The following is a 14,038-nucleotide window of genomic DNA, read 5'->3' as shown; positions in this document are numbered from 1 at the left end:
ACTAGCAGCTGATGCCATGCACACATCGACAAACAGCAAAGAGAAATGCAGTTCCTGAAGGAAGTGCAGATAGCACTGAGGCTGAAGGTACTCTTGGCATGAGATAATCTCGAACTCAGAGGAGACACACTTTTGGCACGAACATCCACCATTTTGGCTAGTTCTGAAGAAGAGGTTGCTTCCAGGGATGGGCCTCCTGTGTTGAGCCCAGTGAAAATAAAGTAGAGGAGGACTAATCAAATTCCAACATAAGGGTAAAAACAAATTTATTGGTCAGACTCTTCTATTTCTTCAAGAGTAAAAAAAAACAAATTTATTGGTCAGACTCGAGAAAAAAGGGGTGGGGTAGACCAAATGTACTACTACTACTTAGCATTTCTATAGCGCTACTAGACTGACGCAGCGCTGTACACCTGAACATGGAGACAGGCCCTGCTGGACAGAGCTTACAATCTAATTAGGATAAACAGGACAAATAAGAGATAAGGGCATTACTAAGGTGGGGATGATAAAATAAGGGCACTGAACAAGTGAGTAAAGGTTAGGAGTTAAAAGCAGCATCAAAAAGTGGCCTTTTAGCCTAGATTTCAAGACGGCCAGAGATGGAGCTTGACGTACCGCCTCAGGAAGTCTATTCCAGGCATTTGTTGCAGCAAGATAAAAGGAACGGAGTCTGGAGTTAGCGGTGGAGGAGAAAGGTGCAGGTAAGAGAGATTTACCCAGTGAACGCAGTTCCTGGGGAGGTGTGTAGGGAGAGATGCGAGTGGAGAGGTACTGAAGAGCTGCAGAGTGAATGCACTTGTAAGTCAATAAGAGGAGTTTAAACTGTATGCGGAAATGGATATGAAGCCAGTGAAGTGACTTAAGGAGAGGGCTAATAGGAGCATAGCGACACTGGCAGAATATAAGTTGTGCAGCAGAGTTGTGAACAGATTGAAGAGGAGAGAGATGGCTAAATGGGAGACCTGTGACAAGTAAGTTGCAATAGTCTAAGCAAGAGGTAATAAGGGTTCTGGTAGTGTGCTCAGAAAGGAAAGGGCAAATTTTGGTGATATTACAGAGAAAGAAAAAACAAGTTTTAGCAGTCTGCTAAATATGTGCAGAGGAGGAGAGAGAGGAGTCGAAGATGACCCCTAGGTTACGAGCTGATGAGACAGGGATGATGAGAGTGTTATCTACAGAAATAGAGAATGGGGGAAGAGGAGAGGTTGGTTTAGGGGAAAGATAAGCTCAGTCTTGGTCATGTTTAGTTTCAGATGGTGGTGAGACATCCAGGCAGCAATGTCAGACAGGCAGGCTGATATTTTGGCCTGGATTCCTGCTGAGATTTCTGGTGTGGAGAGGTAGATCTGGGAGTCATCAGCGTAAAGATGATACTGAAAACCATGGGATGAGATCAGAATACCAAGGGAAGAAGTACAGATGGAGAAAAGAAGAGGTCCCAAGACAGATCCCTGAAGTACACCAACTGACAATGGGATAGAGGTGGAGCATACACTAAAACGTATGATGGGAGAGATAAGAAGAAAACCAGGAAAGAACAGAGCCCTGAAATCCAAGTGAGGACAGCATATCAAGGAGTAGGCTGTGATCAACAGTGTCAAAAGCAGCAGATAGACCAAGAAGGATGAGGATAGAATAGAGACCTTTGGATCTGACCAGGAACAGGTCATTGGCGACTTTAATGAGCACTGTTTCAGTTGACTGAAGGGGGCGAAAGCCAGATTGAAGTGGACAAGAATAGCTTGAGATGAAAGAAAGTCAAGGAGTGGAGGAGTGGCCTAGTGGTTAGAACACCAGTCTTGCAATCCAGAGGTGGCTGGTTCAAATCCCGCTGCTGCTCCTTGTGATCTTGGGCAAGTCACTTAACCCTCCATTGCCTCAGGCACAAACTTTGATTGTGAGCCCTCCCGGGACAGAGAAATATCCAGTGTACTTGAATGTAACTCACCTTGAGCTACTACTGAAAAAGGTGTGAGCAAAATCCTACTATATAAATGAGCTCTGACCGACATGCTGTACTGCGCATGCGTCACTTCACCGCCGCTACCACCCCTCCAACTCCACGAGGTCGATCTTTCCAATAGCGTTTGCTATTGTTTTCAGTGAACTATCGGCGCCAAGCTCCGCATACTAGCTTCAGCTCACCTAATGGACTAGGTAGGTTCACTTTGTCTCCTGTTCATCCAACCTCCTTGGGAAAACTCCCCCAACGCGCACAAGAGGCAGGAACGTGTATGCGTGGCCTCTGTTAATGACGTCATGAGTACGTTCGGGGTGTCAGTCTCAGCGCCTTTGTGACGTTGTGTGCACGCGCCGTGGCCTCGCTTCCCCATGAGCAGCTGGAGCGCAGGCCTGGCCAGGCCCTGTCATGAGCAACTTCGGATTCAGGTTTGGTGCGGCTGGAGAAGGTTTGGAGAGTCCCGATCCTCCACTGTCACAGGGACTCCTAGCAGCTCTCTCTCTCTCTCTCACACACACACTCTCACTTTTCCTGATGTGATCTGCACACGGTGCTGCTTCTTTTCAGGTGCTGTTAGCTCCATGGTGGATCATCCTGGCAGAACGCAGCTAACATACAGTGGTTAAGTAGCTGGAGTTAACAAGTTGATTTTGGAACTTCTTAGCACCGACTTATTAGCTTTTCCGGGTAATCTCTGTGCCATGAGGTGATGACAGTTCTTGGCCTTTAGCTGGGTTTTCAAAACCTACAAAGTATGAGGGTTATATCTTGCCGTCTCACCACATTGGGGAAAATTTATAGCAGAGGGAAAAACACAAATTTTAATTTTTGGGACATCTCTAGAGTGGCAACATATTGGATTATGAGTGCTATAGGTTCTCTGTTACTCTTGCCCCCCCTTTTTTTTTGGGGGGGGGGGGGGATGATCCATCAGTATTGGACACTGCAGGTGTCATTCAGGTAGTTTTGGCTTCAGATCCAGTATATATGTGACTCATTTCTTGCTTTGGCTATTTCATTACATTTTTCACAACAAAAATGTCGCCCGTTTTAACAGGCTTTATGGCTTGTCTAAATAAATACATAAGGCAACAGCGGTGAACAGCACATTAAAGTATCTTGGATACAAAAAGGAGAAGGGAGATGGGGGCGATAGTTGGAAGAACAGGTAGGGTCCAATGAAGGTTCTTTTAAGGAGTGGTGTGACTATGGCATGTTTGAAGGAATTAGGAACAGTCGCAGTGGAAAGTGAAAGATTGAGGATATGACAGATAAAAGGGAAGACAGTAGGAGAGATAGTGTTAAGTAGATGGATGGGAATAGGATCAGAGGAACAGGTAGTTTCGAGGAGGAAAGGAGATGTGCAGTTTCCTCTTCAGTGATTTCAGAAAAGGAAGAAAAAAAGGCAAGGGTTGGAGGGTTGAGAGAATGGACTATGGGAAGGAGAGGTGGAGGTGACTTGTTGAGAATTCAAGTTTAATCTTGTGAACCTTATCATGAAAGTACTCAGCCAGAGTATGGGGGGAAAGTGAAGGGGGGTTGGAGGTGAAGGCATTTTGAGGAGAGAGTTCAGTGTGGCAAAGAGACGTCGAGGGTTTGAGCCAAGAGAATTTGTCAACTGGATGTAATAGTCCTGTTTAGCAAGTAAAAGAGAAGACTGGAAGGAGGTCAGAAAGAATTTGAAATGTATGAAGTCAGCATGGGCACGGGATTTCAGCCAAAGGCGTTCGGCAGAGCGGGCACAGGAACGTAGGTAGTGAATTCTGGAGGTCAGCCAAGGCTGAGGTTTGGTACGCCTTACAGAACGGGGAATGGGAGGAGCATGAGTATCCAGAGCACAGGAGAGAATAGTATTATAGGAAGAGACAGCCTTGGATAACATAGTGGTACAGAAGAGATTTGAAACACTGGAGGACAGAGTAGAAGGGTCAACAGCCTGAACATTCCTAAATGTATTGGTTAAGAGGAGAGTGTTTAAGTGTGAAAGTTATCAGATGATGGTCAGAGAGGGGAAGAGCTGAGGCACAGAAACTGGAGAGTGAGCAGTTTGAGACGAGGATAAGATCAAGACAGTGGCCAATCTGGTGAGTGGGGGTAGTGGAGCACAGTTGAAGACAGAAAGAGGATGTTAAAACAAGAAGCTGAGAAGCATAAGAGTCAGAGGGATCATTAGCAAGAATGTTAAAATCCCCAACAATGAGGGAAGGAGCTGAAGGCTCAAGAAAGAAGGAAAGCCAAGCGTCAAAGTCAGTGAGAAAGGAAGAAAGGGACTTATCAGAGGGTCGATAAATGACTGCTACTCAGAGAGGCAGAGGAGTAAATAGACGGATGTAGTGGACTTCGAAAGAAGAAAAGAGGTGAGACTGAGGTGGAAGAAGAGGTTGAAATCCACAAGAGGGTGAAAGCAGTAGCCCGACACCACCTCTGCGATCAACCAGGCGAGGAGTATGGGAGAAAAGATAACCTCCATGGCATAGGGCCGCGACTGAAGCAGAGTCTTCAGGGCAAAGCCAAGTTTCAGTTTGGGCATGCAGATGGAGAGAACGAGAGATAAAGAGGTCGTGGATGTAGGAAAGTTTGTTACAGACAGAGCGAGCATGCCACAGAGCACACGAGAAGGCAGAGAAGAATGGGGGAGAGAAGGAACAGAAATTAGGAGACATAACGGTGTGACCTGCAGAAATAGGATGAGAGCTGATGTGGAGGACCAAGATTGGGATCAATGTCCCCAGCGGAGAGCAGGAGAAGGAGCAAGAGAGTACGGAGAAGAGTAGGAGAGGTATGACGACAGCGACGAATGCGAGATGTACTCAGATAGAAAGGAGATGGCTGAAGGAAGGAAATGTTAAAGGTTGAGAGCTGAGAAGAAGAGGAGGCCAAAAGAGATGGTGAGATGATGAAAGCAGAGGGTGGGCAATGTGTTCCTGCAGTGCACAGTGGTTTCAGGTGGAGAAACAGATTAGGAAGCAACAGTACCAAGAAAAGGAAGTGTACTGGAGCCATAAGTAGTAACTAGGAGAAAATATAAATGTATAGAGAAAATACCCCGGCGTGTGGCACCTTGCGCGGAGGCCGAGTGGATCGGAGTGGACCTGGGAGTAACCCCAGAGAAGGCTGTGAGGATATGCAGATGAGCTGCAAGTCCTCCACAGCATCTGAAAGGCAGCTGGTGGGAGAGCTAGGCATTTCTTAGCCAAGGAAAGGCTTACCAGGGGTTAGGCCAAAGCCAGCATTCCTCCCCCTGAGGGTTACCTGATCTTAGCCAAAAAGCACCTGGAAGCCCTGGGCACCTGGAGCGAGGACCCTGGGAAGATTGGGGTGGACCTGGGAGTCACCCCAGAGAGGGCAGTGAGGATATGCAGAAGCACCTGGTGGGAACGCTGGGAACCTTGAGCACAGGCCCTGAGTGGATCGGAGTGGACCTGGGAGCCACCCCGGAAAAGGCTTTGAGGATACGCAGTTGAGCTGCAAGTCCTCTACAGCATCTGAAAGGCAGCAGATGGGAGAGCTGGGCACTTCTCAGCCAAGGAAAGGCTTACCAGGGGTTAGGCCGAAGCCAGCATTCCTCCCCCAGAGGGTCACCTGATCTGTCCAAACAGTAGGTTTAATGAAAAAGCAATTCCAAAGCAGAGGTTTGTACAACAATTCAGTTCTAAGATGCCACTGATGATAAAAACACATAAATTGGCTAGAGAATCCAAAGTACAGCATCAAACTGGAACGCAATAAAAACTAGTCAAACTGGCACAGAGCCAAATGCATGTTGACAGCGGACAAGTGTTTGGCTCTGTGCTGGTTTGACTAGTTTTTATTGCGTTCCAGTTTGATGCTGTACTTTGGATTCTCTAGCCAATTTATGTGTTTTTATCATCAGTGGCTGAGATACTTCATTTGACTCCTGAGGAAGGTGCGATTGCAGGACAGCATAGTGTCTTTGGAACGGAATTGTTGTACAAACCTGTGCTTTTGGAATTGCTTTTTCAATAAACCTACTGTTTGGACAGACATTTGGTTTATCCCCTACCCCTTTTTTCTTTTTTTTGTACACTGTGTGTTTTATGGTTAGGGGGATACTTCTGTTTGTTTTTGTGTTGGTCAGACTCAATGCAGATCTGCATTTTGGTGCAGAGGCGCCTGCCTAGGAGTCAATAAATCTATAACTATAAACAACAAAAAAAACTAAAGAATTATATAAATACAATATTTAAAAAATATATAAAGAACATATATATGTATGTATATAAAGTAGTCAACAAAAGCACCAACCAATGAAAACACCAGATTAAAAAAGAGAAAAAGAGAATAAAAGCGAAGATAAACAGAGTAAGTATACTAAATATGACAAACCATTTAAACAGTATAAAACTAATTATATTATCTGACATCAAAAAAATGGATCAATAACTAAAGAATCAACGAATGGAGAATAATGTGCAACAAAACAGTAAAAAATATTATAAATATAAATAGCTGGATATCTATCTATGGGATATGGGACATATCGATCAGAAGGGTGTGAATATCAATAACATCAACCTCATATAGTGTGCAAAATGCATATGTAACTAAAAAATAGTCATATTAACACAATACAATTAAACAATAAAGGTATGAAAATCACCGTGCAGAAGCTTATCCCTACTATGTGCAAAAATTAAAGATTATGAAAACAATCCTAGCACAAGATAAATATAAATATAGATTGTGAAGAAAGTGATGAAAGTACTTATTAAATGGGAAGTATATAGAAATGATGCAAAATAATATGACAACAGCCAAATATAACCAAAAATTGATAATAGCAAGTTTACTGTATGCCTTCAATGAAATATGAAAAAAGGACTAATCCCCAGATTCTATATAGCGCGCCTAGAGATTTGAGCTGATTTCAGCGCAGATACTATAACACTCATAACTTAATTGGCTTAACAAGTTAATCAGCACATAAAAGAGCTAACGTGCAATAATGATCACTAATTGGCACTGATTAGAATTTACACGGACAACGCGCTAAGAGTATTCTGTAACGAAGTGCACTGAACTTCTAATGTGCGCAGACAAAAAAGGGCATGATTATGGGCAGGGAAATGGGAGTTTCGTGTGCGTTCTGAAAGTTACGCATGTAGTTATATAATATGGCCCAGTGCATGTAAATCTACAAACTGGGATTTAAGCCACGTTTTCACTGGTGTAAATGGAAGCACATAGTTTTAAGCACTAAGATATCAACTAAGAGTATTCTATAATAAATTATAAAGTATGCTTAGTCGGCATCGATTTCAGTACCGATTTTTTAGGCTCCACATACAGAATCTCCTCCTAAGTGTGTAAAAGAGCTATATACCTGCAAAAGGAAAAACAGTTGTGTATATACAAATGTATAAAATAAAGAAAAACTACATACGATTATATCAAACATAATCCTTGGGATTCTATAGATCACGCCTTGATTTCCAAGCGGAAATCGAAGTGTGTTCCATAACAATTTGCATAACTTAACAAGCTATCAGTGGTGATAATTGGATGTTAACAAGCAATCAGCACTAATTGGCATTAATTAGAATTTATGTGCTCTGTTTGCTAAGTGTATTCTGTAACGTGGTGCACATAAATTCTAAGTCACATAGTTGAAAAGAGAGCCTGGTTATGGGAGTGGAATGGGCAGGTCATGGGTGCTTCTAAAATATATGCGTGTTATAGAATGTACCTGCTCTGCACCTAATTTAGGAATTCGAATTTATACTAGGTTTTAGTTGGCATAACTGACCACAACTAAATTTAGTCACGCAGAGCAGCACTTTGCATATTCTATAACGTACACCTAAATTAAAGCATACTTTATAGAATACACTTTGTGTCACGTGACACTTTGATTTCCATGCAGAAATCAAGGCGCGATATATAGAACCTAGTCCAATGAGTGCACACTGTTACACCACCAGAAAGAAAAAAAAATAGAAATGTGATGTGCCAACATACTTGGGGGTCCTCTTACTAAGGTGCACTAACAGTTTTAGAGCATGCTAAATGATAAGACACTCACAGGAATATAATGGGCATCTTATCATTTAGCGCATGCTAATTAGTGCGTGCTAAATCCATTAGAGCACCTTAGTAAAAGGACACCTTAGCAGCACAAATACTAACATGATGTTTAATGCTACTAAAAAATAATAAATAATCTAACAGTGTATAATAACAACATAAATAATAAAGAGTGAAAAAGTATGACAAAAATGCATTGTGTGAATATGGGTACAATAGTGTAGTACAAAGGAGCGCAATGTTTCTAAAAGATTAAAACATGACTAAAAATTGCAACAGAATGGAATGCCATGATAGAAACGAGCAATATGGAAAAAACACCATGCTGTAAGATCCTTAAAGATGTTAACAGCTACAGAATGGACAACATGTGGCCTGTGACCCAGTGAACCAAAGAAAGAAGATGCCAACTGGATAAACTGTACAGGGTAAATCATGTTAAAGAAGGAATATGATAAAGATAAACAACTGCATCCAAACCTTGGAAACTGAATGTGTGATGTATAATTATAATGGCAAAAAGACAGAAAGTGAGCAATAGGAGAATGTTGTGTACTGCTAAAAGAATAAAATGGTGCGATATAGAGGCATATTTTCAAAGCACTTAGACTTACAAAGTTCCACAGTAACCTATGGAACTTTGTAAGTCTAACTGCTTTGAAACGAGCCCCAATGTATATTAACTACAAAATAAATAATATAGGAATCTTTTTACTAAGGTGCGTTAACAGATTTAGAGCATGCTAAATGATAGGACGACCACAGAAACATTAAAATAGCCATACTGGGTCAGACAAATGGTCCATCTAGCCCAGTACCTGTTTCCAACAGTGGCCAATCTAGGTCACAAGTACCTGGCAGAAAAATCAATTAGTAGCAACATTCTATGCTACCAATTCTGGGGCAAGCAGTGGCTTCCCCCCATGTCATCTCAATAACAGACTATGGACTTTTGCTCCACAAACTTGTCAAAATCTTTTTTAAAGCCAGATACACTAACCGCTGTTACCACATCCTCCGGCAGCAAGTTCCAGAGCTTAAGTATTCTTTGAATGAAAAAAATATTTCCTCCTGTTTTAAAAGTATTTCCATGTAATTTCATTGAGTGTTCCCTGGTCTTTGTACTTTTTGAAAGAGTGAAAAATCAATTCACTTCTACCCGTTCTACACTCTCAAGATTTTACAGACCTCGTACCCCCTTCAACCATCTCTTCTACAAGCTGAAGAGCCTTTACCTCTTAGCCTTTCCTCACAATGAAAAGAGTTCCATCCCCTTTATCATTTTGGTTGCTCTTCTTTGAACCTTTTCTAATTCCGCTATGTCTTTATTGAGATATGGCGACCAGAACTGAACGCAATACTCAAAATGCGGTTGCACCATGGAGAAATGTAGGGGCATATTATTATTCTTGGCCTCATTTTGCATCCCTTTCCTAGAATACTGTTCACATTTTGGCCGCCACCAGCACACTGAGCAGAAGATTTCAGCCTACTGTCTACAATGGCACCTAGATCTTTTTCATGCGTGCTGACTTCTAAGGTGGACCCTAACATCAGGTAACTATGATTCTGATTATTCTTAATGTGCATCGCTTGCATTTGTCCACATTAAATTTCATCTGCCATTGGCTGCCCAGTCTTCCAGTTTCCTAAGGTCTTCCTGCAATTTTTCATAATCTGCATTTTGGACAACTTTGAATAGTTTTGTGTCATCTGCAAATTTAATCACCTCACTTGTCTGTCTGTTTTCAGATCATTTATAAATACGTTAAATAGCACTGGATCCAGTACAGATCCCTGTGAACTCCACTATTCATCCTCCTTCATTGAGAAAAATGGCCATTACCCTACCCTCTGTTTTCCATCCAATAACCAATTCCTAATCCACAGAAGGCCATGCCTCTATCTCATGACTTTTTAATTTTCTCAGGAGTCTCTCATGAGAAACTTTGTCAAAAGCTTTCTGAAAATCCAGATACACTACATTCCACCAACTCAACTTTATCTCATGTTTATTGATTGCCTTCCAAGAAATGAAGCAATGGTGAGGCGACTTCTCTTGGCTGAACCATGCAGACTCTGTTCCACTAAACGATGTTTATGTGTTCCATAATTTTATTCTTTGTTAATAGTTTCCCTATTTTACCCGGCACTGAAGTCAGGGCTTACCGGTCTGTAATTTCCTAGATCACCCCTGGAACCCTTTTAAAATCGCGTCGTTACATTGGATGCCCTCCAATCTGCAGGTACTACGGATGATTTTAACAGGAGATTACAGATAAGCAATTTCATGTTGAGTTTCTTTCTATTCGGTGGGGTGTATACCATCTGGACCAAGTGATTTATCACTCTAACTTGTCAATTAGGCTCAGTATGTCTTCCAGGTTCACAGAGATTTCTTTCAGTTCCTCCGCACTGTCACCCTTGAAAAACATTTCCATTACAGGTAGATCTCTTACATCTTCTCTCTTCTGTAAAGACCGAAGCAAAGAATTCATTCAATCTCTCCGCAATGGCCTTGTCATCCCTTTTTGCTCATTCATGATCTAACGGTCCCATGGATTCCCTCATAGGCTTTCTGTTTCTGATGTACCTCAAAAAGGTTACTATGAGTTTTTGTCTTCACAGCAATTTTTTCTTCATATTTTCTTTTAGCCTTCTTTTCAGTGTTTTGCATCTTGCTTGACACTGCGTATGTTGCTTCTTATTTTCTTCACTCGGATCCTTTTCCATTCATTGAATGATGCACTTTTGGCTCTAACAGACCTCTTTCACTTCACCTTTAATCAAGCTGGCTGTCGATTGCTCTTCTTTCCACCTTTATTAATATTTGGAATATATCTGGTCTGGGCTTCCATAATGGTATTTTTAAACAATGTCCACGCCTGATTTAAAGTCCTAACTATTTTTCTCATTTTCTCATAGTCTCCCTTTTGAAAATTGAATGCTATTCCAGATTATCAGCTCAAATTTACCAACCAGAAACACAAAAAGGTCAGCAGCTCAAATTTACCAACCAGAAACACAAAAAGGTCAGCACCCAAGCTGCAAAGGACTAAAATATAAACCAACATACGCATCCAGCTTCTCCTACATAAGCATGCAATCATGGTAATATTTTATTAACACCTATACCAAAAAATCCAAAGAAATCTTCAAATGACATTACCAACTACCGTCCAATTGCCTCCATTCCTCTAATCACTAAACTAATGGAGAAAAGAGTGACCTCACAACTAAATGAATATATTCAGAAATTTTCTATCCTTCATGAGTCACAATCAGGCTTCCGATCTGCCCACAGCACAGAAACGGTCCTCCTTACTCTAATAACTAAATTCAAACAGGAAATCGCACCTGGAAACAAAATCCTCCTTTTGCAATTTGATTTGTCAAGCACTTTTGACATGGTATATCATAACATTCTTGCTAAACTTTTGGACAATCTTGGAATTGGAGGTAATATTATCAATTGGTTAAGAGACTTCATCACAACCAGGTCTTATCAAGTTAAAGGACCCACAAATATATCATCCCCATGGTCGTCTGAATGCGGAGTACCACAGGGATCTCCTCTCTCCCCAATACTCTTCAATATCAATGTGATCCCCTTGGCCAGATTATTAGCCAAACATGGCCTTAATCCCTTTATATATGCTGATGACGTCACCATTTTTATTCCCTTTAAATCAAATTTATCCGAAATCTCTGATAAAATCACTACTGGTATGTCCACTTTGATCTCATAGGCCAATGCCTTTAAGATGAAATTAAAGAAAAAACTCAATGCCTAGTCCTCTCGTCTCAATACTACCCATCTCGCCCGGCCACCCTAATACCCCAGATGTAATCATCCCCATCTCCAGTAGTTTAAAGATCCTTGGAGTTTACAACAGATAGTCATCTATCCTTTGATAACCACGCTAAGCTCACAAAGAAAATGTTTAATATGATCTGGATCCTGAAGCGAGTGAAATCCTATGTTCCACTGAATACTTTCCGGAACCTGGTTCAATCCACAGTCATCACTCAGGTTGATTATTGCAACAGTATTTTCCTTGGATGTAAATCCCAAGTCCTGAAAAATCTCCAGACTGCCCAGAACACGGCAGCCAGACTTATATTTGGAAAGCCAAGATTTGAAAGTGCCTCACCCCTTCGAGAAAGGCTTCACTGGCTCCCCATCAAAGAGAGAATATACTTCAAGGTCCATACAATGATCCATAAGATCATATCAGGAGAATCCCCCAGTATATGAACAACCTGATTGACCTCCCAATTAGAAATAGAACAATGTCTTCGCGAACATACCTCAATCTACACCTCCCAAACTGCAAAGGTGTCACGTACAAAACATACTATGCATCCAGTTTCTCCTTTCTGGGTAGTCAACTTTGGAATGCTCTGTCAAGACCCATTCGAGCTATTAATAACTATTTACCTTTCAGGAAAATGTTAAAGTCCCATTTTTTTTCAAGCAAGTTTACCCTAATGGACCAGCTTAATTCCACCAGATCACCTACGATACTCCTGCTAAGATGTCAATGCTTACTCTGACCCCAATGTTATACTCAATCTCTCTTCTTCCCTCCATCCTTTACCATTTTCCCTCCCATTCTCCTTCCCTTTCATCTATCAAATCCTTGTCTACCTTCCCTATTCTAGTTCATTACGTTCTTTTCACATGTCCTTTGTAAAGCCTTTCATAAGGTAAGTAGTTATGATCATCACAATTTATAATACTGTTCCTACATTTCCTTGTTTTTACTGTATTCTTTACCATGTAAGATGCTTTCTTTTACTATGTAAGCCGCACTGGACCTGCTGTATGTGGGAAAGAGCGTGGTACAAATGTAATAAATAAATAAACTATGGAATGCACTACCAAACATCATGAAGACAATGCACGACCTAACAAACTTCCGGAAATCATTTAAAACCAATTTGTTCGAAAAGGCATACCATAACGATCCAACCTAAACACCTGAACCCTACAACACAACGAAACTTATACCAGATCTGGACAAAACTTAACTCTCCCTCCTTGACTACCTAATTTACTCTGTCACTTATGTAACTTTAACGCAATACCACTCTGTATTTCTCAAACCCTTTCATATACGCGGACGACGTCACATTGTACATCCTTTACAAAATTATCTACCAGAAATCACCAAAGAAATCAAACTCTGCTTAAACATCATGAACTCTTGGGCAAACACATTGCAACTAAAACTCAACACAGAAAAAAAAACCGCACTGTCTCATCCTCACATCCCAATATAACACAACCAAACCCACCAACATAACCACCCCGGATCACAACCTCCCTATCTCAGACAGTCTGAAATTCTTGGAGTTACATCGACCGAAATCTCACACTGGAAAGCCAAGTGAAAGCCACAACAAAGAAAACGTTTAACTCAATGTGGAAGCTCAAACGAGTGAAACCTTTCTTCCCGAGGGAAATATTTTGCAACTTAGTACAATCCATGGTACTAAGCCATCTAGATTACTGCAACGAAATCTATGCGGGATGTAAAGAACAAATCATAAAGAAACTCCAAACTGCTCAAAACACAGCAGCCAGGCTTATATTAGGAAAAACAAGATTTGAAAGAGCCAAACTTTACGAGAAAAACTACACTGGCTCCCAATCAAAGAACGTACTGCGTTCAAAATTTGCACCCTGGTTCACAAGATCATCTACGGCAATGCCCAGGATACATGACAGACCTCACAGACCTACCAACCAGAAACACAACAAAATCAACACGAACAATACCTACATCTCCATCACCCAAGCTGCAAAGGACTTAAATACAAATCAACCTATGCATCCAGCTTCTCCTATACAAGCAAACAACTATGGAACGTGCTACCGACCACTGTGAAAACAACATATGACCACCTAGTCTTCTGGAACTCCTAAAGAGTTACCTGTTCAAAAAGGCATACTCAAACGACTCAACCTAAATGCCTAACCCCGCAACACAACAATTTAAATGTTCATATTGGACACAACCTACT

General features: G+C 41.4%; 1 protein-coding gene across 2 annotated transcripts in view; it reads right to left on the bottom strand.

Annotated features, from left to right (window-relative positions):
* The window catches only part of XRCC1 (X-ray repair cross complementing 1), a 204,668-nt gene that overhangs the window by 37,189 nt on the left and 153,441 nt on the right, over positions 1 to 14,038 (bottom strand). The window lies entirely within an intron of this gene.

This window comes from Microcaecilia unicolor, chromosome 8, assembly GCF_901765095.1.
Source record: "Microcaecilia unicolor chromosome 8, aMicUni1.1, whole genome shotgun sequence".
Lineage (NCBI taxonomy): Eukaryota > Metazoa > Chordata > Amphibia > Gymnophiona > Siphonopidae > Microcaecilia > Microcaecilia unicolor.
The sequence above is the reverse complement of the archived record's forward strand: the minus strand, read 5'-3'. Positions and strand labels throughout refer to the sequence as shown.